The sequence below is a fragment of the Melopsittacus undulatus genome, unplaced genomic scaffold, assembly GCF_012275295.1.
Source record: "Melopsittacus undulatus isolate bMelUnd1 unplaced genomic scaffold, bMelUnd1.mat.Z mat_scaffold_306_arrow_ctg1, whole genome shotgun sequence".
In the NCBI taxonomy this organism is placed as follows: Eukaryota; Metazoa; Chordata; class Aves; order Psittaciformes; family Psittaculidae; genus Melopsittacus; species Melopsittacus undulatus.
In genome coordinates this window covers 27590-55178 of record NW_022994228.1, presented here as the reverse complement: position 1 = coordinate 55178, position 27589 = coordinate 27590, and positions in this window count along the sequence as shown.

Sequence of the window (27589 nt, the reverse complement as noted above, 5' to 3'; positions counted from 1 at the left end):
CTTATCATATTTGCCAACTGTCCTTCATTATAGTATTTGTGTGCATATTTTCTATAGAGTCTTCTTTCAAAAACATAACCCAGACCTTTAACATTTTCTATGCTTCTGGGCTGAATCAGATCAAACCTGGGTCACCAAAAGAAAGATGCTTGTATTTTCTGTGTGTGCATTTTGCCACCCTGTTCATATAATTTAAAAAATCTAGTTAAATCCACACAGACTGGTTTCATTTGTGCATTTAAACCCCTGCAAAGGTAAGACCATAAAGATCGTATCCAACTGTCACTGTGTTAGATCAAGATCTCAGGCTAAGCATATGGTACAGATAGGTTTGGGTTTATAACCCTTGAATGTGGATTTGTGGCATAGCATTTCTGTTCTTGGTAAAAGATGTGACTGTCAGCAGTACAATTTTCTCAGCCTATATAGCTGGAGGTCTAGCATGTCAATACATCAGTATGCATTATAAACAGAAAAAGACCAGGCTTTAGCATGCACTCTTTTCAAATGCCCATCAGTACTGCTGAATAATTTAGTAATTAGACTTGCCTTTATCCAATATGAAACGATTTTACTAACTCCTGCTATCCTTGAGGGAAAAATTCTGGTTGACAGCAGAAACCTTTTTGTTGTTGTTGTTGTTGGGTTTTTTGTTTTTGTTTTTGTTTTTGGGGTTTTTTTTATAAGACAGTAAGGAATAGTGAAGTGCATTTCTGTGATTTCTTCTACTAGACATCTCAATTTCAATGACAAAAGTGTTACATCAGGATGGGTAGATAATCTGTTCTGGTACTAATATGGTCATTTTCCTGTGAAAAGGAAAATCTTTCTTCCATTAAATATAATTTAAAAAGTAAAGCTTAAAATGACATTTGTTCTTATAACTTTTAAATATCCTCCTTTCCTCCACAGTCTCTACCAAAACCCATCACTGTGTTTTATACTGAATGAAAAAGAATGTATTAAGAAAGAGATAAGCAAAAAAAAAAAGAAAACCCAACCCAGAACTATAAAAACAACAATTTATTTTTTTTACTTAAGGGTTTTTTCACATGCTTAAATACCCTGGATTTCTGCCCTTTATTGTGCCCATTGGGAGGTAGGGGAGGAGAGAGAACAAGGATGTACTAGAACAAGACTCAGTGTACTCAGAAAAAAGAGTACTTCAGAGGAAGAAATGGAAAATTCTGATTTCTAAAAGGAGTCAAATTTAAAGTTCATTATATTGTAGTGCCATTATAAACAATAAAATCCTTTACTGATATGTGTATGGCTTTTCAAGCTGATTTTGTAACGAAAGCTTTTCATTTGAGGATAATTAATCTCACTCCCAGAACTTTTATAGATCACAGATTTTTCCATATTTCATGTTATTAATGTAGATTCCATCTTCCACTATGAACTTATACTAAATTGAGTAACTATTTAGATAACCTTCAAAGGCAATACTTTCCTGCAGACATTTTACTATTGTAGTATGAATCATTAAAACAATTTACTTTAGCAAAAGAAAAAAATAAAGCCTATTTCTGAAAGAGGAGAGGTTTTCATTCCCGCGCTGTTTCAGAATTTATTTGCCTATTAATGATTCCATAACAACCTAAGTAGTCATATTGCATTCCTGATTCATCCAATAACTTTTTTTGAAAGTTGGAAGGCTAATTGCAAAAGCGATTATTTATAATATCTGTGTGCTTTATTCAGGGATCCATTAAAAGCATAAACAGTGGGGACAGAGAAAGGTTACAACTGTTTTAATGAAAAGAAACATCTGAGAGCTTAATGCAAATATCACTCCTAAACTTGTCCAGACTTTAAATAAAGACTTTTAATGAAAATAATATTTTCCTTCAGAGGATCCACTACGTTTTATACTAACCAAAAATAGACTATTTACTCCCAGCATAGATATTCCACTTTACTTGCCAGTGTTGTTGTCAAGATTTTCATGTGGTATTCCCTAAATCAGATGTTTTCTTAAAGCCATGCTGTTTAGTGAATTAGTGAGAATTTCAGCCTGTACTTCTTAAAAGAAAGGCCTCCAAAACCACAACTCCAAGTTCAAGTGGTTTTTGTTTGGTTTTTGGTGGTTTTTTTTAAGGATCTTATTACTGGTAAATCAATCTGGTGACTGTCTGGGATCAGAATATTTTACATTAGCACTCTTACCAGCCTCCTTTTAGATGAATATAGCACTTCTGAGGGCCAGCAGGACAAGTGGCATCATACACCGTCTGCTCTTCACTTGCACAGACTGAATCATGCAACACTATTTTACTTGCCACAGCCATGATTAATGTGCTAAATGATTATCTGTTTGGAATAATACTTTTACTTTCACATGTTTTCACTTTTTATATGTTAAAAAGAACCCAACACAAACCAAACAAACTGTTAGGTCTTTATGCCAATTGTTCCCCAAAAGATAGGTAACAGTTTTGGTTAGTTTTTTGTTGTTAAAAATATGATATTTCATGTAGATAGAAAAGTCCTGAAATTCAGTTTCAAACTATTTCAGTTTTAATTTACAAAATGTGATTTTGGATGGAAAGAAAAGGAAAAAAAAGAGGCTGTTTAATGCTCTTTGTGCATGGTAGCCGTGGATTAATGCATTGTGACACTCAGCAGGGATGAAACCTCAGTTTAATCCTCCTATGACAGACTGACTTTGCATATCTGCAGGGTCAGAAAGATGACTTAGAAATCTGAATATTTCGTATCCCATGCTAATGTCTTATATAGTCACTCAGATCAGACTAATGCTTGAAATCATCCTCTGAGACAAGATCCTGAAGATTTCATTTCCAAATGGTTACTTTAATGCCATTTCAGGTTTTGCAGCTTTTGTGAAGTTTTATTTTCTTTTCTAATGAAAAAAAAAAAAAGTTGTGAACAGTCTCAGGCAATTCCAATCCTCTATGTACCTCCAATACTGAATATTTCCTACTCCATTGGAATCAGTTGTGACACTAAGGTATTTATAGTGAACTTATTTTTTTCCAAATAGATAAGAACAGGGTTAGTGTAATTTGCTACAATTTTCCCATCATTAGCTAGTCCTCCATTTTTTATACCACTTGCTGTTCTAAACCACAGTGTTTCTCACTTCTTTCTTTCACTTCCCAGTCTTTGGACAATATTTTACCTGAAACATTATATGAGTAAGTCACTCTTTTACTTTGCAGTGCCAGCTCTATGCTGTGTCGATAGATAGAAGTGAGGAGTGTATGAAGACAGTGAGGGAATAAAAACTTCTGTGGATGGACTTGGGAGGACAAGGATATAGACTGATAGTTGTGGCAATCCACACTTGAAGCACATCTATCTGAGTGGTTGATGCTACCCCCCTCAAACTACATTTGCAAAAATAATGAAGACTGTGGCACATAATGCCAGTGTGAATGTATATATGATCTGAATAAAGATCCACATCTGGAATGTAGATGCCCTCCTGCAGAGTTAGGTAGCCCAGACATCTGTATTTGGATACATCTTGAAGTAGAAGCATAGTCTTACACAGGGAGCAGTGCAAAATCTTGACCCTGAAAACATTCATTATGGCTGGAGAGGGATGTTTTTTAGATAGAATGTTCTTACCAGCTCTAAGTTTTAGTTGATGGGTAGAGCAGGGGGTGGCTTGTGTTTGATGTGGTGAAGAGGAAGCCATGGCAAAGCTCTCCACTGAGCTCCTCGTGGGATACCAGGAATGGATTACATGTAAGAGATGTTAGTCACTTTAATGAATAATTGGAGGGGCCTCAGATACAACAGTGATGAGAGCATTGTAAGAATCCAAGGAGAATATAATCATGATGGTAACAAAAGATGGGGGATGTCTAGCTTCAGAGAAACATGCCAAGTACATGATCTAAGATGTTAAACTGGCTAAAATATCAACAGATCAAACTGAGCGAGGCTGAGACATAATGTCATCCTTCAAATTGCAGATTTGGGACTGAATTTGCACTTAAAATAACAGTTTGATACTCTTCCCACTGAAGTCCGTGGCAAGCTGCCAGCTGACCTCAATGGTAACAGACTTAGGCCAGAAGCTACTGTGCAAGTAGAATTTGCGGAATTGGTACATTGAAAACAGAATTCGCAGTTTGAGTGCCAGAGAATGAAGGGGGGAAGGAGGGGAACACAAATGGCTAAAACACATGATAAAGGACAACATACGGTCCAGGATGGAGAGTCAACGGCAGCAGGTAGTTGAAAGAAGACAAGGTAGTGAATGATGGACTAGAGAAAGAGAGTGAAACCAGCACCTACTTGAATAGTGAAGGGATTTGGTATCTAACCAGCCAAGCGGCACAACAGGGATTGTGGCTGCTGACAGTGACAATCTGTTGCTGATGCATCCCTGCAGAGGATAAGTTGAGTGGGTTATTAAAAAATTATTCTTCTGCTTTCTGCTAATGTGGACATGAATGAGAATCAAATATATGCTGATTTAATAGGGAACTGTTTACTCTTGTGGGCAGTAGGATTAACCATAGTAGCTATATATGAATTCAGAATAAAACATCTGCCTACCTGAAAGAGTGGATAGAGTGTGGCAGGTTCTGGAAGCAATTGTAATATTGAAGAAAATGCCAATATGACAACAAAAGAATTAATAAATTTTTTTAAGACAAAGCATTAATGTAAAATGGAACTCTTGCATTGATTTTAGCTTTGACCTGCACTTGCAGGACATCAGCAATGACAGAAACAATCTCAGTGCCCTGACTAGGCAACAAATGAGGTCTAACATGATTTGATTTAACAGTTTAAATTAAAACGTCACATTCCTGACAGTCAATGCATCTCTGTATGAATGTGTTAGGAAATTGTCACAACAGATCTGCCTTAGAACACAGCACTGCAAATAGAAATCACCCAGAACATTGCTATTGTTATTGCTGATGCTAGTCATTAGCTTCTTGTCTTTCATGTGTGCTTGAGCTCTTCAGCTTTTTAGTTTACACTGCATACAAGTGCCAAAACATTCTTAACATCAGCTTTTCATGGTAACCTCACTGAGATTACTGGAGCATGGATCACCCATCACCGGAGCATGTAATAGGGTTGCCAGAGCTAGCAGAGATCCCTGCTGACCCAACTGGTACATCAGTATGCCACAATCTTAATAGCTCTAGCAGCATGACTGTGGCAGCTATATTTACTCCACTATGTGAGTCAGAGTCCTTGATCTGCTGGGTCTTCTCTCTCATCAGAAGTGAGCTAGCACAGAATTGTGCCCACATAGGCACCACATGTTCTTATTGAGTTACATTTTTCTTAGCAACTTACAAACTTCATTAGTTGTTTGTAATGTTAATTGTGCTGCTAACAATAGTAACTCTAACACTGAACATTTTAAATTTAGCATGTACAAGGCTTTTTTTTTTCCACCTTACAGGAAGCTCAGAGTATGTGAGTGTGGGTTTGGGAGGTATTTTGAACTTTGTTTTAGAAGAAATTTGTCAGCATTGTTGGTGCTGAAAACTGGGAAAAATATCAAATTAACTTCAAAATATAAGTAATTAATAAAAAAAAAGTTTCATTTCCAAGAATGTTTCATTTCCAGAATGTTTCATTTCATATTCACCTCACATTTGTAAATATATATATATATCTGAAATCAAACATGTTATTGACTTGAAAAGTTAAAGTTTTCTTTGAAACCAGTACTTTTGGGGATTTTTACAGTTAATTTTTTTATCATCAGGGCTTTTTCATTACCTGAGATAGCACAAATCTGCAACATGTTGTAATCCAAAAAAATACTTTGTTCAATTTTTTTTGAGGCTAGATGTGATCAGCAATAGTAGAATCATTGTTAACAGAGTTTGTTTACAGAGGTGACTTGAACTCTGCAAGGTTCATATTTGTCTGTGACTACTTGTTTGGTTTGAATGAAATGATTTGTCTGCTTGTCATTCATCGGAGTTTCTGTGGACAAATGGGGAAAAATAAAAAGCAAGAAGAAAATGCTGGTTTTATGTTTGGTTGGTTGGTTATTTTTTACATTGTGAGATAGCATTAGTTGAAATTGAAGCACCTTTTTCTATAATTATTAGAATATTAAATCTGTCTTTATAATTCTGAGGTACAGAAACATGGCAATAATATGTAAGAATGGCAGATAATAAGGTGAAGGATAAGAGGCTTAAACAATTTCTCCCTGATGTCAAACTGAGAACCAGCAGAAATAATCACTTTGGCATCAGACAGGAAAAGGTCAAAGGTCAGGATTAATGCTGTCACAGAAAGATTCTTCAAATAAGACAAGCAGGTGCTTACTAAAGCATGATTATTTGTTGTGCTTAGGGATTCAGAGCAAAGCGTGATGTGGATGGGAATGCAAGGTTTCCATGGAAAAACTAGAGAACTATCTTATCTGGAAAATCTTTCCCACAGTAATTTCTGTAGTTGAACAAATCCATTGAAAGTGGGTGGGTAAACTTCTCCTGTTGCTTACTTCTCTTCAGCTAATAAAAATTTGTATTAAAGGGTTATATATATATTTTTTTTAATGCAATGAAGTAAAACACAGTGTCTCAGTTCACTGAAAACTTGATGCTCTGGTGAACAGCAAATGCAAAATTGCCAAGCACCAGCCTGTCAGAGCAGAAGCAATGCCTTAGTTATTGTTCCATCACAAAACAACAAAATGTGACTCCTGATGCCTCTTGTTGCTGATGATACTCTCGCTGCAGAGCTGTAAATCTGTTGGCTGGATGCTTTCCCCTGCAACAAAAGAAGGCATATATTTGTGCTGTTCTGATTCTTACCAGTGGGCACATTAGTGCCATGTCAACTAGAAGTTTGTATGAAGTTCCCGGATTTACAGATCTGTGCTTAGGATGATAGTTCTTGCAGTTCTTAGGATGATAGTTCTTGCAGAACCTCACAATCTCAATTATCTACTGGATAATTTGATCAAACAGCCACATCTTGCAAGTCCTCTAAATATCCACACTCTGCTGATACCTACAAAAGATGAGGGCTTGCTGTATCTACCTAACTTGAAAAAACTGCTGTTACACGTGTACCTCAGCAGATCCTAATTTATTTGGACTGTTGGGGACCACTGAGAGAAATCAGACAGAAGGGAGGCAATGAACTCAGTTCACTGTATAATTAATTCACCTGTATCTGATACCAGTCTTCATGATCACTTTCAATCAAAGAAATATGTCATAGTTTGAGGGTTAGGGGAAATGAAAAACCAGATGTAGATTAGGTTAAAACTGGTAAGAGAATTAAGCACCAAGTCTGTTAGAAATTTCATCAGATTTCACATGTGACTTACGAAGTTATCCCTTATTCCACATGGTCGTGAGAGGAGAAGGGTGGGAATTAAGTAACCTCAGTTTGCTTGCACAGAAACAGGATAAATTTTTGAGGCCAGAGTAACAAAGGTTTCCTCATGCTGTTGATTATATCTTCAGAGTTTCCCTTATTCATTTCCTCAGCCTTACAACACAAATGAATGTGCATGTGTATGTGTATGTGCAATCTGTGCAATAAGATGGAGATTTCAGAAGTTGAATGTTTTGTCAACTCTTGGAGAAAGTATCAAATTCATTACCCCTCCAGACCCTAATCCTTTTGGTTGCAATATAATAAATTCCCTTTAAACAAAATAGGAGAAAAATACATGCTCTGGATAGCTCAATATCTACTGTGTTGAATGCCAGGAGATTAACATGGGAGAAAATAAGAGTATAAAGACAGTAAGTAGAAAGTTAAATCAAGACCGAGACTGCTACAGGTAGCATTGGCCATACCATCAACCTTATCCTCATACTTTTAAGCAATTGTAATTTGAGGTATAAATTTTTAGATCCTTGAGGAAATCTCCTTTCTGATTTCTTTTATGTCCATATGATGCCAATTTGGAGCTCATCTTTGAGTATTTGGAAATTTTATATTTCTATTTTTTCTTTAAACCTTTTCCTTATTTTGGTTTATCTTCCATCAGCCACCCCTCACAGCATATTTAATGCACATTGAGGATGAATTTAATGCACAGCCAAGGGATGAATTTGCAGATGGTCCTTGAATACCTGCTGCTTCTAATTGACAATAGCTTAGGGAGTTTAGGTGTTTTGCAAATAAAGTTCTTACTGGTTTCCAAAATTATAAAGATAAGTGTCCTGTTTGCCATGAACTAAGCAAGGAAGTCTCCTGATTCCTTTTCAGGGCTTGCTGTGTTGTGTGTGACATCCAAGTTGAAGCTGTTGGAAACCGTTGCATGAAATGAGTCATCAGGTTAAGGAAAGATATAGTAGCAGAGGAACTGTTTTAGTAGGATAGGTCAATAATCTGTTTTATCCAGCATCTTGTCTCAATTCTGGATACTTCAGAGGAAGGTGTTAAATCCACTTAGTGAATGTGATATTGCACCACTGGGGATATTTTTTCCTTGCCCCATCTGGTGATCAATTTATACCCTGAGGCTAAGGATTGAATTCACATTGTAACCATTCAATACTTTCATTTTCAAGATTCAGAAGACACATATTTCTGAATGATCCTACATCTGACTACCAGACATGGCAAAGTCTGTAGTTTTTAAGCAAATTTCCTATGCTGTTTTGCTTAAAAAAAGAGATAATTAAAAAGAAAAAGTAAACAAAATCAAAATACAAGCAGGCAAACAATAAAAACAAACCAGACAATTAAAAATACAACTAAAAAGGTATAAATAAAAGTATAGAGGAAGAAAAAGTATAAGACAAACATTTAGTTTTTCCACATATATTTGAAAAGAAGATATAGCTATTCTAAAACATTGTTTTGTCTGAATATCAATGCCAGGATTAATTTCCAAGCATTTCAAGCTGAAACTCTGAATAGTGTTCTTTTAACTAATACTGTGACACTATGAAGTTTACTTACATATGTTTCCAGTACTTAAGAGAAGAATAAATGTTAAATGTCCACTGAAGATGTTCAACTTATTTGGGTGGAATCAGGACATACAATGTTAATATTTTCTCATGATTCTAGGGCCAAAAATTCATCAATCTATTGTGATTTAGGGTGTAACCTGCTCAAAGGTCTTACTTCCTATGTTCTTGGTGGCTAAGATTCTCAAAGAAGTAGAAGAATATAGTGATCTAGCTCCATTCAATTCCATTACAAAGTTGTTCCCACTTCCTAACACAGCTTTTGAAAAGACTTCTCATTAGTTTATGTAGAAGGGTGTCTTGCAAGCTGCACATCAATTTTCATTGTTACACCTTACCTTAATATTTGTCCTAAGAGTGGGCGTTAAACCACTTTTTCCAACTCATGGTAATTCTGACATTTTAACATTTGTTTCCTTCTGAATTGTTGCAAAATATCAAACACTTTAAAACTTTCTGTCAAACAAAGTAGTCTGAAGTATTTGTTTTGACCTTATTAAAGGAAGCTTATATTTTAAACATTTCTTATCAAGATAAAACAACCATTCTTTTTTATAAAAAAAAAGATAAAATTTTAAGCTCATTTAGTCAATGTTCTTGCTGGAAACCTCCTCCTTTGATAAAAAATAATGCTTAGCTATTCTATGACTGATCATTAAAGCCTTGGACTGTCAAACTATGGGGAGAAAAGAATAAATTTAAGTCTGCTGTCGTCATGGATGTTCTTATTAAAATACAGATCACTTGAAACTTGACTAGTTAATCATAAATCTGAATAGTCACTTCCAGTAACACAAGCAGGACTTGGCTCTCCTTGACTGTTTCTTAAAAGAGTAACGTTGCTAGTACCCAGTGTTCTTTGAAGTTAAAAGTATTCTACATTATCCGAGTTGTTGAAATGATAGTTCAAATTCTATTGAAAAAAGAAGCTATGCCAAAATATAAAGCCTTTCAGGTAATTGCAGAGGGTTGTTGATTGTTTTTTTTCCCCCAGGACTATTTTTCTTCAATCGGCACAAGAAAATGTATTTATTTTTAAGACTTCTATACTGAATGGTGTAATCCATTTACTTCATTGCAGTACAACCAACCATGACATCACTAGGAATAAGGAAAGTATGGAAAGATAAGAAATGTACCCTACAACAAGGTTTTAATCAACGTGTAAAAGGTGCATCTGGTCCTACTGCAATGAAAAGAAATTGCACAAATGGGACAACTTTGCCCTTATAAAAAAAAGTACCATAAAGGTGCCTGTCAAAGGAGGCAAGATTTTCAGAGGCAATCAGCACAGGGCTAACACAACTTCTGCTGAAAGCAAAACAAGGTTTGATTGTAATCTCTCATGTCCTTTCCTAATAGCAAAGTTTCAAAACTGAAAAAATTGGTCTGAATGTCTCTATATTTCACTGACTTAGAGTTTATCTTTGCATTATAATAATAATTTAGAACAAGCCTTCTAAAATTGATGTGCATTTTATTGAAGGGGAATAGTTACAGATGATGTGTTACATACTAGAGTATTCCCATGTGAAGTTAAATGATACTCTCCATGGCACCCACTTATGCCATTTACAGTTGGTCTTATCTTGAAAATGCAGATTGCTCGCCAAGAGGCGTTCCTGATCATTCAAGTCTGGGCAAAATCTCACATGATACCAGAGGGCATACATTTGATTTATGTCTGAGATATTATTTTACACACCATTACTCACACACTTTAATTGCAAAAACATTGCCTAAGCGCATGTGTTGGGAGGACAAGACTCATTTACTACACAGTCCAAAGGGAAGCATCAGGTTTTCTGGACTGATATTTAGCATTGAACAATGAAAAATGTTGTATCAAAGCCAAAGAGTTGGAATGGACTGTCAGCTGGTGTCATCTTTCCTCTGGCTTTCAGTCACTTTCTGTAATTAGATATTAAATTTTGTGCATGGTACACTTGATACTCCAAAAATATCAGCTCTATTAAATTAAATGCAACCCAGGGAGAAAGTACAGAGCCTAGATATTTTGCCATGTTTGAATTCAGATGTTGTGGCTAAAACTCTTTAAATTTTTCTACAGTTTTTTCTTTTCTTGTCTATTTTTTTAGTCTCTTGATGAACAGTGAAAGTCAAGTAGCTCACAAGTTCCTGGGGATTGATGAGTCAGATGTAAAGTCACTGAATTATGATCTTCAATCTGGTGAATTAGTAGATGTGGATTAATGGTTTCACGAGATCTTCAAAGACTGACTTCCAGCTAAGAATACTTTATCGCTCTATCTGCTGACTCAGCTAAAAGAAAGTTCCTGGTTTGAGTCTTAGTTAGACACTTAAATATTCATTTTAAATAAAGTCTATTGTTACCCTGTGATTCCAAATTTGCAAGGTGGGACCTTTAAATTAAAAAACTAAACGGAGGTCAGATCTACTCCATTTGCTGTCTCAGTCCTTCAAGTTCTTATTAGGCTACCTAGTTTGAAGCTGAGTGCTCAAAACTGCAACTTAAATGCTTTTAACAATATTCTGACTGTAGTATACTTTACATGGTATGCCTGTACTCTTTCATAGAGTGGCTTTATTTAAAAACAAAAGAAAAAAAAAAAGGGAAGGTAAATAATTTCCAGAGAAGATATGAGGTAACTCTTATATAAATTGATGCCTCTTATAAAAATTGGTAACTCTTATAAAAATTATAAAACACTGTTGTAGTCATTTGCTTTTCCAAACTTCTCTGTGCACTGTAAAGCTTTAAATATATATAGCTTCTTTCTGAACTAGCTGTGTTTCAGCAGCTAGAAATAATCATGGAATAGAGGCAGGAAAAATTAAGATGAAATTTGCTGTTCACCTGGTTGTGAATCAAAGACAAAGCAGGGCTAATGAAACGTTAGAGCCAAAATCCATGAAATCAGAAAAATTTGCACCCCTTGATAATCTGACCCTTAATCTACTTCATCAGACAGTTTCACAATTCGCTTCTATTGGTCCTACATTACAATCACATTTTTATTCCTTCCTAATTTGCTATTGTTATTAATCACTAGTTCTATTATTACTGCTGTTTAAGTTCCTATTAGCACTGATTGACCTTAAGTGAACTTCAGGAAAGAACTGAAACTCAGGCTTAGTGTAATGAAGTGGTATTTTAACTAATTTGCTTTCCTAAATTATTTCAGTTTATTAAATAGTTTGATGTTACATATTTATTTAATGTGAATGAGGGTTCAGTACATGCAGCTTGATTTTTTAATTTGTTAAATAAATAAATAAATAAATAAGGAAAAGAAAGATAGTGTAAAAAACGTTGCAGTGACCATTTATGCTTCCTACTAGAGTATTCAAATGTAAGTATACAAATTAAGCTGCTTTATGCTTTAGAAAACCTATGGAAAAGATATGTTATAACTGACCACAATAGTTACAATATTGTTTTGGAAGTACATGGGTAATGTAGTGAGTAACAATAGGAAAGGTGAGATAGAACGACAGAGAAAGACTGAAACAAAGTTTTTACTTTTTAATAAGCCTCACAAATCACATAATATCCTTTAAACAATGGTTACACCTTGGACTCCCCATCGAGCCCACTGCACCACTGATATTGCAAGTCTGACACCTCTTATCCTTTTATTAACCTCTCCATTTTACAACCTGTTAGTCATAGATGCACAACTGCTTCACAGGCTATAACACCACCACCTGCCTACACATCTTGAAGTGCCTAAGTACATAAGCAGGGCATGTGCCTGCCCAGCAATGGGGAGCGTATCCTATTGGTGGAGTCAGAGGAGCAACAATAGCCTCAGTGGCTCATATGGCTCACACTTGTGGTCAGCTGGCGTGGGGTTTGGCTGAATAGCAAAAAGGTCCCAGGTTCAAACAGTTGCAAATTATTTTAAGGGAATAGGGGTGTGAATTTATTATGTGATCATGTAATAGAAGAGACTCTCATGATGTAAATGTGCAAGCCATAGGGTCAAGGTTGTGAACATTAAGGCTAAATCTCTGTTTTTTTCTTTGATCAGTACTGTAGCTTTCCACTCAGTAAAAATAAACCCTGTTAAAGTTCAAATGAGCTCTCTTATTTAAAGCTCAGGAGAGATAGCTTTGGTGTCCTGAATATTCTAGCAATTAACTGGTCCTGTAAAACAATAGTGTCTAGCTTTGAAAGCCTCTGTCCCATCTCTCCTTCCTTACATATTTCAAAAAAATCCAGCCATTGCTCAGCTGTTGAATGAATATTCTTGATGTAGACAGTTATAGGAAATAATTCCTTGGCAGCCATTAATTGGAAAAAAAACTGTCTGCTGCCCTTTCATTTAATTATTTACTTAGCATAGGTGTCTCCTGAAATGAAATTATGCTTCTTCTTATATAGATTGAACTAATATTGGGAACATGAGGAACTCTTCTCTCCATATTCCTTTTTTTTAGGTATAAGTGTCGATCAAAGGCTAGAGTAGGGGCAGAAAAGCTGAGCTGCTGAACAAGCTCCACCAAAGGGAGTTGTGTTTCACCCACAACTGCAAGCCAAAACCATGGTTTTTAATGTGTAACTGGTGAGGCAAGTCTGTGTTAACATTCGAAGTAGGAGAAAGCTGGACTCTGATCTCACCACCTCTGCATATCCCTGAGAAGTCAGTGGCTTCCTGCTTGCAGTGCAGCCTGCACCAAAGATAATAGACTGATGATGGAGAAGTGATCGTTTATCACTCCTCTTCTGGAATGAGAGGCAGCCTGACTGAGCTTGCAATCTGAGTGCCTGCTTGTTTGCTTCATACAAATGTTCTAGCATTTTCTCTCATAAGCTGCTGTGTGTTTCCCACTCAGCATGGCTCCTTACTTATCTGCCCTTACACTGTGCAGAAAGCCCAATTCTAAAATTGGATCATGCAGAAGTTTTAACATCATTACAGTCTTGTGGGTAAAAACAGGAAGATTTTTCATAGAATCATGGGTGGGTTGATGTAATTTGTTGGTTTAAAAGACACAAATATGTGAGGAGAAACAAAAAAAGTTTTCTAGTAGTGAGTTTTCAAATGGCTCTCAGTGGAAATGCTACTGCTCTGTAACCAACAAAACAGTTTATTTAGCTTCTGTCTTTTTTAGGAATCCCTTATCTGACTTTAATTACTAAAATACACTGAATGAAATCCTGGTCCTTCCTAAAGCTGTTAGCTGTGTTCCCCTGGACTCCTCCAGGGCTAGGATTTCACCCACTCTCACATTCTTACTTTGGCCTCCAAGCATTGTAGCTGGGAAGTTTCATAACCAAATCGCTCATCTCAGACCACAGGGCATGGCTGTTGACACCACTCTTACACAGCTGGTGTGGAACACAAGGACATTTCAGGAAATTTCATCTGCCAAGAGGCGCTTTCCTCCACACTATCTATCACCTTAACAACTGCTGTGGACTGAGTACATAATGTACTTGACATTAGCACCTGTTTTTATAACACTCCAGTTAAATATGAGGCCAAGACTACTGGGTCTTATCAAATACTGCTTACACTCAAATCAGATTGTTTCCCAGAAAATGCTGGAGAAGAAAACAATTTCCCAAAAGAGAGTCAGCCTCTTTAATCTACCAGGCTGATTACTTGTGGAAAATCACTGATTGCACCTCTAAGTTAAAATCAGTTGTGTTTAAATGTCACTGATTGGAATACCTGACACGGTAAACCTAAATGAAAGGGAGACTGACAAAATATCCTAATCAGGAAAGCAGAGCCTTAAATTAACTTAATATTCTAATGTACTTCATGAATTATACAGAGGGTGATAAATCCAATTCTAAACTAAAGCAGTAGTGGCAGGCAGTGGATTTTTTAGTTCTTCTTGTAGTGTTTACTTAAAAAGTTCTGTGGTAATGACTTTGTTAAAAATCCCTGCCCAGTTCTTTGCATTAAGATATCCAAATAAAAAAACCCTAATAAATAATAATAATAAAGAATAGAAAGTATTTATCTCACGTGCACCAAACAGTGAAGTTATTATCATCATCTCAGAGAAGTCAAGCAAGGAGGAATGCCCAGTGACTCCTAGATCTATGAGCAGAAAGAGGAGTTATGATCATGTGGTTTTATTCTTGATGTGGCACAGGTTAGACCATTTTTACCTAATAATTCTCTTCCAAAGTTCACTATGGCCAACAAGTTAGACCATTTTTACCTAATAATTCTCTTCCAAAGTTCACTATGGCCAACACAAGCACATATTTTGCCCATCATCATAACCTATATTTAAAGTTCTGATAACTTTACTGCTATCCTAGGAAAATTATTCCCATGACAAATAACCTTAGTATTTGTACCATATCCTAGTGTCTGGTCTTTGTATGATGGTGTTCACAGTTTTGCCTTATACATAAAGAACCTTTTTTCTTAAATTAAACCCTGATTTTAATAAATTTGATAATTATGATACATCATAATACATAGGTTTTCCAAACATTAAATTGATAAGCTTTATATTCCTAAAGCTGAGCCAGCATTACATTGTTCAGAAAGAAGATTAATCATTCCATAATTATTCTTAAGAAAAAGTTCGATAGATTTATATTATATTATTTAACTGCTACTTTTTTTCCTGCCATTAAGTAACAGAAATGACAACAGCCAGCTTAATACTTGCATTTTCATATTTTTAAAATAAATTTTATATTGACTTTTGTATATCTAACATTTATGCATGATAGGCAGAAAAAGAGAAGACAGAAATCAAATTCATACCTTATTAAAAATGTGACATGAGTAATAGGGACACTCACCTAGAATCTGAAAATGCTACATGCCCTCATTGACAAATGTCTCTTTATTCACTGAGAATACCATGAACAGTACTTTGTCACTAGGGACTTTTACTGAAGATGACATAAGCTGTTATGTGTGATTGTTTATGTTCTCTTTCTCATATTTAAGTGAAATGTAGTAGTAAGAAGCTACCATACCTTTAGAGGTGAAAAGAAACCCATAATTTTGGTGTGCATCACTCACAGATGAAAAAGAAACTGACATAAGGTGACCCTTCTTCTTTCTCTGACCAGCTTCACCCTAGTCTTATGATTAAAGTATCACAGTCAACCAGAATTAAATTGTCAAGGAATTCAACAGCAAATGTAAAATTTGCTGCTTTTTCATTGCTTCACATAATTCTTAAGACGTCTACTGGTTTGAATACAGGTGTTTGTGGTTATCAATCAACCTTGGAAAATAAACCCCTGGCCAGTTTTCACTGGTTTGTTGATGGGGTGAACACATCTGCCTGCAGCCACTGGCTAGTAAGCACATGTAATTCAGGAAGAAAACAGTTGCTATTGTCTATGTTGGAACACTAAAATTATAAGTGTTTATACTGTTGGAAGGGTTTATGGACAGAGGAGAAAGAGTCAGTAAATGATTTGCCGTTCAAAACAAATTATAAGGAAGCAAATTACATTTTATATATTTCTGTGTGTTTTCTAAGGTATATAGCTCTTTGTGTTTCTGAGAGCTGTAGTCTACCCCACAAGCTTTAACAGTACCTCAGATGTGGAACAGTATTAGAGAGAACATTTAGCAAGCTGGTATCTGGGGCAAGGAAACTTGATTTCTGATTTTTATTTCTGGAGCTGGACTATCTGTTAGTCAGGGAGCAGAGACCAGTCTCCACTTTAACCAGTGGCTGTCTTAATCACTCTTGTTCACAGGATCATGAGTCTAAGAAGTGGAACAAAGTAAACATTTGCCTCTGAAACAGCTCACACACAGTTCTCTCCTTGGGGAGCGAGTGGTGTGGATTTGAAATTAATTCTTTTTATGAGAAGATAAGCTTTAAACCCAGGTTTTCTGATACCTCTCTTAGTTGTCTGGATTGCACTGTGCTTTTAGAAACTGGCAACTTGGGTGTCTGACCTCAATAGACAAATCCAAACTCTGAACTCTACCTGAATATTACCATGAACTTTATCATGAGCATAGAATCTGAGCCATCTTAGAAGGCTCTTGTCGTCTAAATATCTCTATCTTTTGGTTGGCAATCTGAAGTGGTTTCTACACTCCACCTTGAGGAACATTGTACCCAGTACTCAAATATCTAATCAAAGGTCTAACCACAGACTGCACTGTGGGCAAACATTTAGAAGTTAAGCACTCTACTAATACATCTAGCGATCCCTGAATTCCTTTGTGGATCCAGATTTTAATTCACCTTAATTTCTGAAACTCTCATCTAGAGCTCTTCTCATTATAGGCAGATAGGAATAGCTAGCTCCAGGGAGAGAGGGACTTCATCCTAAGATGTGCCATGCCAGAGGCACTTCTTCCCACTTAAACTAGACTTTTGTTGGCGGGGTTTTGTTTGGCTTTGGGTTTCTTTTGTTTTTTCCCCTTCCTTTCTGTTGACTAGAGAACCGTAACTGATCAACTTAGACTAAATATCTAACTTTCAGTAGATGAAGCCGCTTAAATGAATCTTAGTCTTTGTAACTTACTTTTCCATCTGTAAAATTACAGCTGTTCTCTGTCTCACCAGGAGGCTGTAAGGCTAAATACATCAAAGATTGAGAAATTTGCTTAAAAAGTGAGGTTGTCTATGAACTGTAAAAACAGAACTCAGCAGGAATTTTGCTACTGACTTCAACTGTGCCAGGATATAACCTGAATTATTTAGCTTATATTTCAAGGAAACCTTTATTGATGTTTTATGTCCTAGTATTCATAGAACAGGTGAAACATTTGGTATTTGATGACTTTCAGAAAACCAGGCTTCCTTCTTATGAACTGCTTACAAAAGACAATGGTAGAACTCTGAATAGCAAGAAAGGCTTAAACAACCTCTTGACCATATTGCCTGTACTATGTTTTATAACATTTCTAAGTATGATCACTTTTGCAGATGCTGGTTGCTATGGTTGTTGCAAGGAGACTTCAGTTATTTAGAGATGCATGGATGCATATAGCATATTGTTTCATTGAATGTCAGCTACCGAGCCATTAGATATACACAACTAGAGAAAATGTTTTTCCATTAGTGTGATAAATTTACAGAATTTTTTTTTGTCTTGATAATCTCAAAACAATAACAGCCTTAAAACCATCTTATATTTCCTTAAGCAGCAAAGATGCAGAGCAGACATGATTATGTTCTGCCTAATATAATCAGATGCTGGAGTAATTCCCAGTTCCTACACTTAGCTCTGTGACTTGTTGCATCCCAGGCAGAGTACAAGTTTTCTTTCCTACCTTGTGTTTAGATAGGGGAATGGGCAGTAAAACCCTCAGTGCAGTTTAAAATGTTGGTTGCCCAATGTAGAGACAGACTTTTGTATCAGAGGTTGTTTTCTGTTTTAACAGAAGTCAAGCTTTTGCAGACAGGTCACTTTGGTTACTTTTCTCCTGATGACTGCTGATCACTTCTCAGGGAAGCTTTCTGTTACTCATCCTCCAAAGTTTCAGGAAAATTGGAAACACAGGGGTATCTAATAAGATAGAACATATGAAAATACATTCTCATGTAGATTTAGGTATGCATTCAAGAGAGTAAAAACAGACTTTGCCAAACACTAGGAATATCCTAGGCATTCAGTTCTTTCTATGGAAACTATAGTGTTGGTTCACTGCTTTTGAAGGATGATATCTTAGCAAGAATTTGTGTAGGACACTCAAAATCTTGCAAGATGCCTAGAGGTATCCTAAATACTGTTTTATCTAAGGGCAGAATTTAAATTATCTAGTGGAATCATAGAATCACAGAATAGTTAGGGCTGGAAAGAACCTTAATAATAGTACCTCACAAAATTATCAAAGCAACAAAATATTCCTTTTACCTAAAAACGTACATCTCCAAAGACCTTGTGAGATAACACTTGGCTTGCATGAAGAGAAATTTTTATATTTTTCCAAATATTGAAAAGTTACACTTTTCCCCATAAAATTCAGGAGAACTTGTGGAGTTTAAAATGCAAACTCCTTCTGGAATTCCAGGAAAAATAGTTCCCAGCAATAAGCTACAGTTTGCCAGCTCTGACCTCCAGGCTTTTGGATGTCATGTGATTTCAAGCCCTCACAGCCTACAAGAGAAAGCCTGGTAAAGAGAGAAGTGTGTGTTGCTAAGAGAGCTCTACAGCAAAAAAGACCACACGTTACCTCTGTGAGTGAGAGGGTAACCCCTAAATCACACCACTGGAGTAAGCCCAAATTTCAGCTACTTATGGGTCAGCAGAACAGAATAACAGTGGCAGCGCTAGAGACAAATCTCCAATGTTTTGAGCGGATGTGAAGTGGAAAGTACTAATTTAAGGATTGTAAAGCTTTTTTCTTTAACAACTTCTTTACTGTTGCAGTAAGCCCAAATCTTATCCAAACTGAAAGGTGACCTCAGTGTAAAAAATACATAATTATTAGAGGATTTTTGGTATCACCATGACAGATACCCCTACCTATGACTTACCAAAGTAGTAAACCTAGTTGATCTGTTCATGCTGAGCCTATTTGATTGGAATACCTCTAGGTTCTTTGTTCAGCAGTAAATTAGTCTTTCTGTAATTGGCTATGCCTGTCATATGAAAGCCTCTATGCCCTCCCATTTCTTTTGCAGAACATGCCACCTTTTTAGACATATTAAACACATGCAGTTCAGCACCAGAGAACATTCTCAGAGTTATGTGTGAGCCTTAGATACATCTCCATACTGTTTTCTTTGATACATGCAAGGGTATATTCTGAAATGGCTATAGCTTGTGATGTCTTCTAAACTGAAACTATTTTTTTTAATGTGGTGATGTTAACCTAGTTGAATTTTTATGCAAACATCTGTCAGTGATGAGAGTCATGACTATGTAGTAGCCATCCATTATGTATACATGCTGGCAATAATAATAAATGGTCTCTGTGTTTGGTCCATTAATAAAAACACATATGGAGTCTGCAGGCTTAAACTTTAGGGCTATGTATTCTGAAAAGAAAGAAAGATTCAGAAATTAATGAAGACTCTCTAACTTTTTTTCCCCTTCCAATGTTACCATGAGAAAGCTTAATTTCTATTAGGGGGGAAAAAAAAACCCAACAACAAAAAAGACAAAAAAAAAAACAAAGGAACAAAAAAAAATCAAAACAAAACCAACAAAAAAAAAACCCAGAAAAACTGGATTTAAAAAAAACTATTTTTCATGGCATTTTAATTGTTTCAGTGTCATATTCCCCAAAACTAATCAATAATATAGCAGCTATCTTCTTTCTGTAACCCTATAATGATTTTGGATTTTAAACCAGGTTCATGTAGCAGCTTCTATTCTTCTCTAATCAAAAAAATTAAGTCCCAATAAGTAGATCTCAGTAAAACAATTGTACAATGGCTCAACAAAGAGGAATAGGATCCTTCCTTTACTCAGTGGAAAACTGATTTAAAACTGTCTGGTTCACATCAGAATATATTCCACAAAACTGGTTCATTCTACTTTTTAAATTACACAGAACTAAAGGGTTTGGGATTTTTTTCTTTTTTTTTTTTTTTTTACAATGTCCAAGCTACTCACATAGAATATTTTACAATGGTGATCAAATCTGATGCCCAGAAAAAGCTGTGGGAATTGAGGCCCATGAAATCTTGTTTCAACTGCTTTTATATTTGCTGTCGGAGATGGATATCATTCTCAAAAGGAGAAGGGCGTTACTTTGGCTCCTAGTGTATTGCTGATCCCTCCCTTGTGTGCTTGTCTCAAGAGAAGCAGGAACAATTGTATAGCTTAGCCCTCAACCAGTGATCAGTAAAACTATTTATTGGTCATCACTATGTACTCAATAAGAGTACAGTCTGGGAGCCTGTAAAACCAGGAAAGAGTTTCCCAAACTAGAAAAAGAAAGGCAGTTATCTTCCCCAACCCCCTTATTATTGTGCTTGTTAATAATTAAATAGGTTGTTGGGCTTTCAATCACTTTCCCCTAGCAGTTTGCTTGGACTCCAGAGGAGGGAGGTAAAGGAAATAATTCAATAGTTTCAAGGGAAGAACAGGGCATTTAAGTCAGAGCAGACAGTTCTGCTATAAATCTCAGGTATTCATTAACCACTAGCAAACCAGTACTTGAAATTAGGAAGAAGAACAAATATCTGAAAACAAGAGATGCAAAAGCTCTCTGCATTATTTAGGGCTGCAGACACATGCTGCATACTTTTTTCTTCAAAAAGTAGGACACTGAAAACATGAGGGCTATTAGTGGAGCGTAGTACTATGTCTTGCAAACAAGTGTTTCATATGGCTGAATTTTTGATGGATTACAATAAAAAAAATATCCAAATCCTCTGCTTATTTTATTTAAAAGCCCAATATACCATAGAGTATTAGTAAAGATTTTTTTTATGTTCAAGTAACTATTTTAGTATGTTTCTTTTTGCTTGTAGTGCAATATTATTCTACAGTTGTCGCATGTAACTTATGCTGAGTATTTTTTTGTGAATTGACATTGGACATCTATTGCAATTCTCAGCAAAAAGCTTTAAAGCTGGTTTAAAAGCAATGTTCTAAAAGTGTCCTATAGAAATAATAGTGCAAATAGCTGCAGTTGCACAACTTCAGAACCTATTACACATACTGTGCTGCTGGAAACTCCAAAAGAAGGTTGTGTTGTAAAAACACAACAGTTAAGCAGCCCATGAGGATATGTTTTTTTTTCCAGGAAACTCACTCAGAACTATGTCTTCTAACTTGGGAATGTTTACATTTTTAAAAAGCACTGATCTAATTAATCTGTGGTCACTGTCAACAAAACTGAGAGCAACAGTCACTGTGTTGAACCAGCACAAAGGAAGCAGTCAGATCTGAAACAAGCTGCCTAGCCCAGATGGGTGGTCTTGTAGGTTGTCACTTGGTCTGCCCTTTCTGTTTACTTCACTTAGTTATTTTTTTCCATTAGAGAAAGCCTTCAGATGCAGGGCTGATTGGTGTGTTTTTTTTAGTTTCATACCCATTCATCATGTTCTAATTATTGATTCTGCAGCTAGAGTGTAGTGTCACTGAACTGCTGGTTACTTGAATCAATAGAGGATATTCTTGTTACTAGGATGATAACATCTAAATATCTATGGCAAGCTTTTTATTTTCACTGCTAAGGCTATCAGTATGTGAGATAAATTTGCTTGTGAAGGACCTATTTTTTAAGATACCTGCACACTCAGAATGAACATACTGTGTTCAGAGTTGAATCAAAACAACCTTCTTTGTCCCTCTATCTGAAATCTCTTTCATCTGTTTCATGCTACTGCAGATTTCATGAAGACTTTGGAGAAAAAAGGGACTACAGCTCACATCCTAGGGTAGACAGTAGTCTAGGACAAGCAATTCAAAAATCCAGAACTTTTCACATGCCTGCTTCAAGTAACATGTTTTGTGAAGGTAGCTTAACTCAGATAGCTTGCAGTTACATTGTCTACATGCCAGGCTGTCTTCATTCCACAGTGCCTATTTTTGAGTAAACGAAGATCTTTCTTTCCCTCCCACATATACATTCACTCATCTACTATTACACTTAGAAAGGTCACTTCCAGCTTGGACTCCCAAATGTTTCCACTAGGAGATAGTAAATACTCCATTTGTAGCATGAAAATTTGGTGCATGTACAATCGCTGTCTAATGAGATAAAACACAAGCTGAAGGTCTGAACGGGTCTTGGATATACTTACAAATTAGACACTGAACCATATGTCTAAGAAAAGAAACAAAATTTCACTGTACTGAGAGAGAAATTGGGCAAGGGAAATATGACAAATCTGCATTTCAGTTTTGTGATTTTTTTAAGCTAATATTTACTGGTAAACTATATTTCACTTAAAGTTAAGAGACCAGTGCAGATGAATGTACATGTTTGCGTATATACACATGTGTAGCCCATGAACTGCGTTATACAGAGAAAACAGTCCATTTTGAGAGGGATGAAGTTGCAAAGATACATTTTTGCCGCTAGTAGAAATATTCACACCAAGAAGATAAGAGAATTGTTTATGTTAATGTCCAGCACCTATAGCAACAAAGCCTTAATCTGTAACTACTTTAAAGTTCAGTTTTTATCATTTACAACCAAAACATTTAGTTATTGATTGAGATACTGATTTGTTGTGAGTACCAGGGCAAGAAGAGGGTCAGTCAGGGTTGCTTGACTTGCCTATTGAAAAAGATGCCACTTTGTAGAGTGAAAGAGAAGAGAGTGAGCAGAAAATTTAAAACTGGCTCTAACAGTTAAAATTATTTTTTTCTGTGTAAAAAGACAATTATTTTTATTAAAGAAAAAAAGTTAGTGAAATTTTCAGCCTTCATAATCATTTCTTTTTTCTCATGTCTAGTGGCAAAGTTTCTCATTAAATGAAAAATCATTTAATGTAAAACTTTCCTCTTGAAAATACCAAATACATTTGATAAAAAGATGTCCTTCTTGACAGGTTTAAATATAATGAAAACTAGGTTCATATTTTTAAAGTTTTTTTTAAATCTATTTTCTGGAAAGAAATTGTTAGAGATCCACACAAGGGTATGTGACATGGAGTAGGGGCCTACACATATGCTTTAGAAAAATGCAGGAAGTAAGGATGTAAACAAACATTTTTGTAATAGTTTTAATGTTGGAATGAGGCCTTAGTTTGGGTGTTTTGTCTGAATCAGTTCACTTGTCACTAGCTCATACCCGTATAGTGAACAAATGGATGCTTTCGCTTTAGAATACTGGTATGGTCAATATGTGATCATTCTTGTTGATAAATGGACTCTTAAAACTCAAGTGAAAAAGTCATAAGTAAGAGCTGAGTGTTTGAGAATTCAAATAAATAGTTTGTCAGGAAACTGTAACCACCTGTCAGTTCATTGGACTGTTAGGCTTTTTTTCTGTGCTTTCCCAGGCCACGAGAGAAAATGGCCAAACTGCCAAAACCAGATAAAGAACACACCTTTAGGGCTCCTGATCAAAACAAGTGAGAAGATGATCAGTCACATAAAGGAAAAAAAATTAAGATCACAGAGAGATTACTTAGATTGTCAAAATGAACCACAGATTTACACTATAAAATGGAGGCCAAAATTGCATTCCTGAGTTATTCTATGTCTATAGCCATTTTACATGTCAAAAAAACCTCATTCACCATCTCTATTCCATCATCAGCTCTGAAGGAACTGAGGCCAACATGGAAATTATAAGCTTTTGATATGAAACAGCTATTTAGAAATACTAGCATCTCATTAAAAATGACCTGACTATCCAAAGTGTAGAGCTGCATGAGAAACCACTCAGTCCCTGACTCATTTAGAATTTAGATGCCATATTTTGCTTGGAAAATACACCAGCTTCTGACAGGTTCTTGAGGTCATTTCTCTAGTTTGTTGCCACAGAAATGATAAAGACAATCCATGGTATAAAACAGTCAATGTAGACCTGCTCAGCTTTAGCAGGTCAAATACCAGAAGCAGAGTTATCTCTTGGAAACAGGATTGTCATGGATTGAGCAGTAGCAGTCATTTTTTCTCCTTCTTGTAGCTGGTGCAGTGCTGTGTTTTGACTTCTGGGCTGGGAACAGTTTGCTTGATAGTGAGCATGTTTGAGGGTGTTTTTGTTCAAGGCCTTTTCTGAGCACGTGCTCTGCCAGGGAGGAGGGGAGGCCGGGAGGAAGGAGAGACAGGACACCTGACCCAGGCTAGCCAATGAGGTATTGCATACCATAGCACGTGATGCCCAGGATGCAACTGTGAGAGAGAGCTGGAAGGGTGGAGCTCTGAAGGGAAATGGAGGAGGGAGCACGCGGTGCTCAGCCGGACAGGGTGGAGTGAGTTATGGGTCGGTGGCTGATGGGTGTTGTATTCTTTTCGCTTGTTATTGGTTTTATCATTATTATTTGTAGTAGTAATGGCAATAGTGATTTGTGTTGTGCCTTAGCAATTAAACCGTTCTTATCTCAACCCGTGGGGACTACATTCTTTGGATTCTCCTTCCTAACCCTCCAGGAGTTGGGGGAGCAATGGGGGGAATGAGTGAGAGTACTGTGAGGATTTGATTTAAACCACGACAAGGATACAGTAGCCTGCATAAGCTTGTTTCAGTAAGCAGAACTCTGCTACCCAGGGTCAGAATGGTTTCATTTACTGTATCTATATTTCTTCCTCAGACACTCCTCATGGTGATGTGAGAGGAGAGAAATATGTACTTTTAGCAACTAACTCATCTGACTTATTTTAGACATCTATTTTAAGAAGAAATCAAATATGTCTATGCTTAGGGAGTGCACTGAGTATCTAGAGACAGGTTTTCTTAAGGCTAACACTATACATGCTGTGTGGAGATTGAGCAGAGAATCAGCCTATTCGCCTGTAGACCATTAACACATCTAAGGAAAAGGCCGCTAATTGCAGGGAAACCCTGTTGCAATTAGAACTTTCTTGACTTAAGGTTGTGGTTGGTTTATTATATTTCTGTCTTCATTGTTTTTCCTCTATTCCAGTCAGATCCACAAAATTCCCATGTGCTGGATACTTCCTCAGCAGCATATGACAGCTGACCACCGTCAGAGATGCAAGATAAGATGATAATTGACTTCTTTGCTTCAGTCTTCACTGGCAAACACTCTGACCACACCACCCAAGTCTTGGAAGGCAGACACAGGGAGTGTGAGATGAAGATCATAGGCCCACTGTAAGAGAGGATCTGGTTCGAAACTGTCTTAAGAACCTGACAGTGCACAAGTCATAAAATCATAGAATCATAGAATAGTTAGGGTTGGAAAGGACCTCAAGATCATCTAATTCCAACCCCCCTGCCATGCCCAGGGACACCTCTCACTAAGCCATATCACCCAAAGCTTCATCCAACCTAGCCTCGAACACTGCCAGGGATGGAGCATTCACAACCTCCCTGGGCAGCCCATTCCAGTGCCTCACCACCCTTACAGTAAAGAATTTCCTCCTATATCCAATCTAAACTTCCTCTGTTTAAGTTTGAACCCGTTACCCCTTGTCCTATCACTACAGTCCCTAATGAAGAGTCCCTCCCCAGCATCCCTGTAGGCCCCCTTCAGATACTGGAAGGCTGCTATGAGGTCTCCACGCACGCAGCCTTCTCTTCTCCAGGCTGAACAGCCCCAACTTTCTCAACCTATCGTCATACAGGAGGTACTCCAGTGTCCCTATCATCCTCATGGTTCTCCTCTGGACTTGTTCTAACAGTTCCATGTCCTTTTTATGTTGAGGACACCAGAACTGCACACAATATTCCAAGTGAGGTCTCACAAGAGCAGAGTAGAGGGGCAGGATCACTTCCTTCGACCTGCTGGTCACACTCCTTTTGATGCAGCCCAGGATACTGTTGGCTTTCTGGGCTGTGAGTGCACACTGCTGGCTCGTGTTCATTTTCTCATTGGCTAACACCCCTAAGTCCTTCTCTGCAGGGCTGCTCTGAATCTCTTCACTGTCCAACCTGTAGCTGTGCCTGGGATTGCTCTGACCCAGGTGTAGGACCTTGCACTTGTCATGGTTAAACTTCATGAGGTTGGCATCAGCCCACCTCACAAGCATGTCAAGGTCCCTCTGGATGGCATTCCTTCCCTCCAGTGTATCAACAGAACCACACAGCTTGGTGTCATTGGCAAACTTGCTGAGGGTGCACTCAATCCCACTGTCCATGTCAGTGACAAGGATGTTGAACAAGACCAGTCCCAGCACCAATCCCTGAGGGACACCACTTGTTACTGATCTCCAGCCAGACGCTGATCCATTGACTGCAACTCTTTGCATGCAGCCAGCTAGCCAGTTCTTTACCCACTGTGTGGTCCACCTATCAAATTGATTTTACTCCAATTTAGAGACAAGGATGTCATGTGGGACAGTGTCGAATGTCTTGCACAAGTCCAGGTAGATGACATCAACTGCTCGACCCCTGTCCATCAGTTCCGTAGCCCTACCATAGCAGGCCACCAAACTGGTGAGGTAGGATTTACCTTTAGTGAAGCCATGCTGGCTGTCAACAAGCACCTTTGTCTTTTTCATGTGCCTTAGCATGCCTTCCAAGAGAATCTGCTCCCAGATTTTGCCAGGCACAGAGGTGAGACTGACTGGTCTGTAGTTCCCTGAGTCATCCATTTTCCCCTTCTTGAAAATGGGGTTATATTTCCCTTTTTCCAGTCGTCAGGAACTTCACCTGTCTGCCATGATTTTTCAAATATGATGGCCAGTGGCTTAGCAACTTCATTCGCCAGCTCCTTCAGGACCTGCGGATGGATTTTATCAGGTCAGTGGGATTGAGTGCGCCCTCAGCAAGTTTGCCAATGACACCAAGCTGTGTGGTTCTGTTGATACACTGGAGGGAAGGAATGCCATCCAGAGGGACCTTGACACGCTTGTGAGGTGGGCTGATGCCAACCTCATGAAGTTTAACCATGACAAGTGCAAGGTCCTACACCTGGGTCAGAGCAATCCCAGGCACAGCTACAGGTTGGACAGTGAAGAGATTCAGAGCAGCCCTGCAGAGAAGGACTTAGGGGTGTTAGCCAATGAGAAAATGAACACGAGCCAGCAGTGTGCACTCACAGCCCAGAAAGCCAACAGTATCCTGGGCTGCATCAAAAGGAGTGTGACCAGCAGGTCGAAGGAAGTGATCCTGCCCCTCTACTCTGCTCTTGTGAGACCTCACTTGGAATATTGTGTGCAGTTCTGGTGTCCTCAACATAAAAAGGACATGGAACTGTTGGAA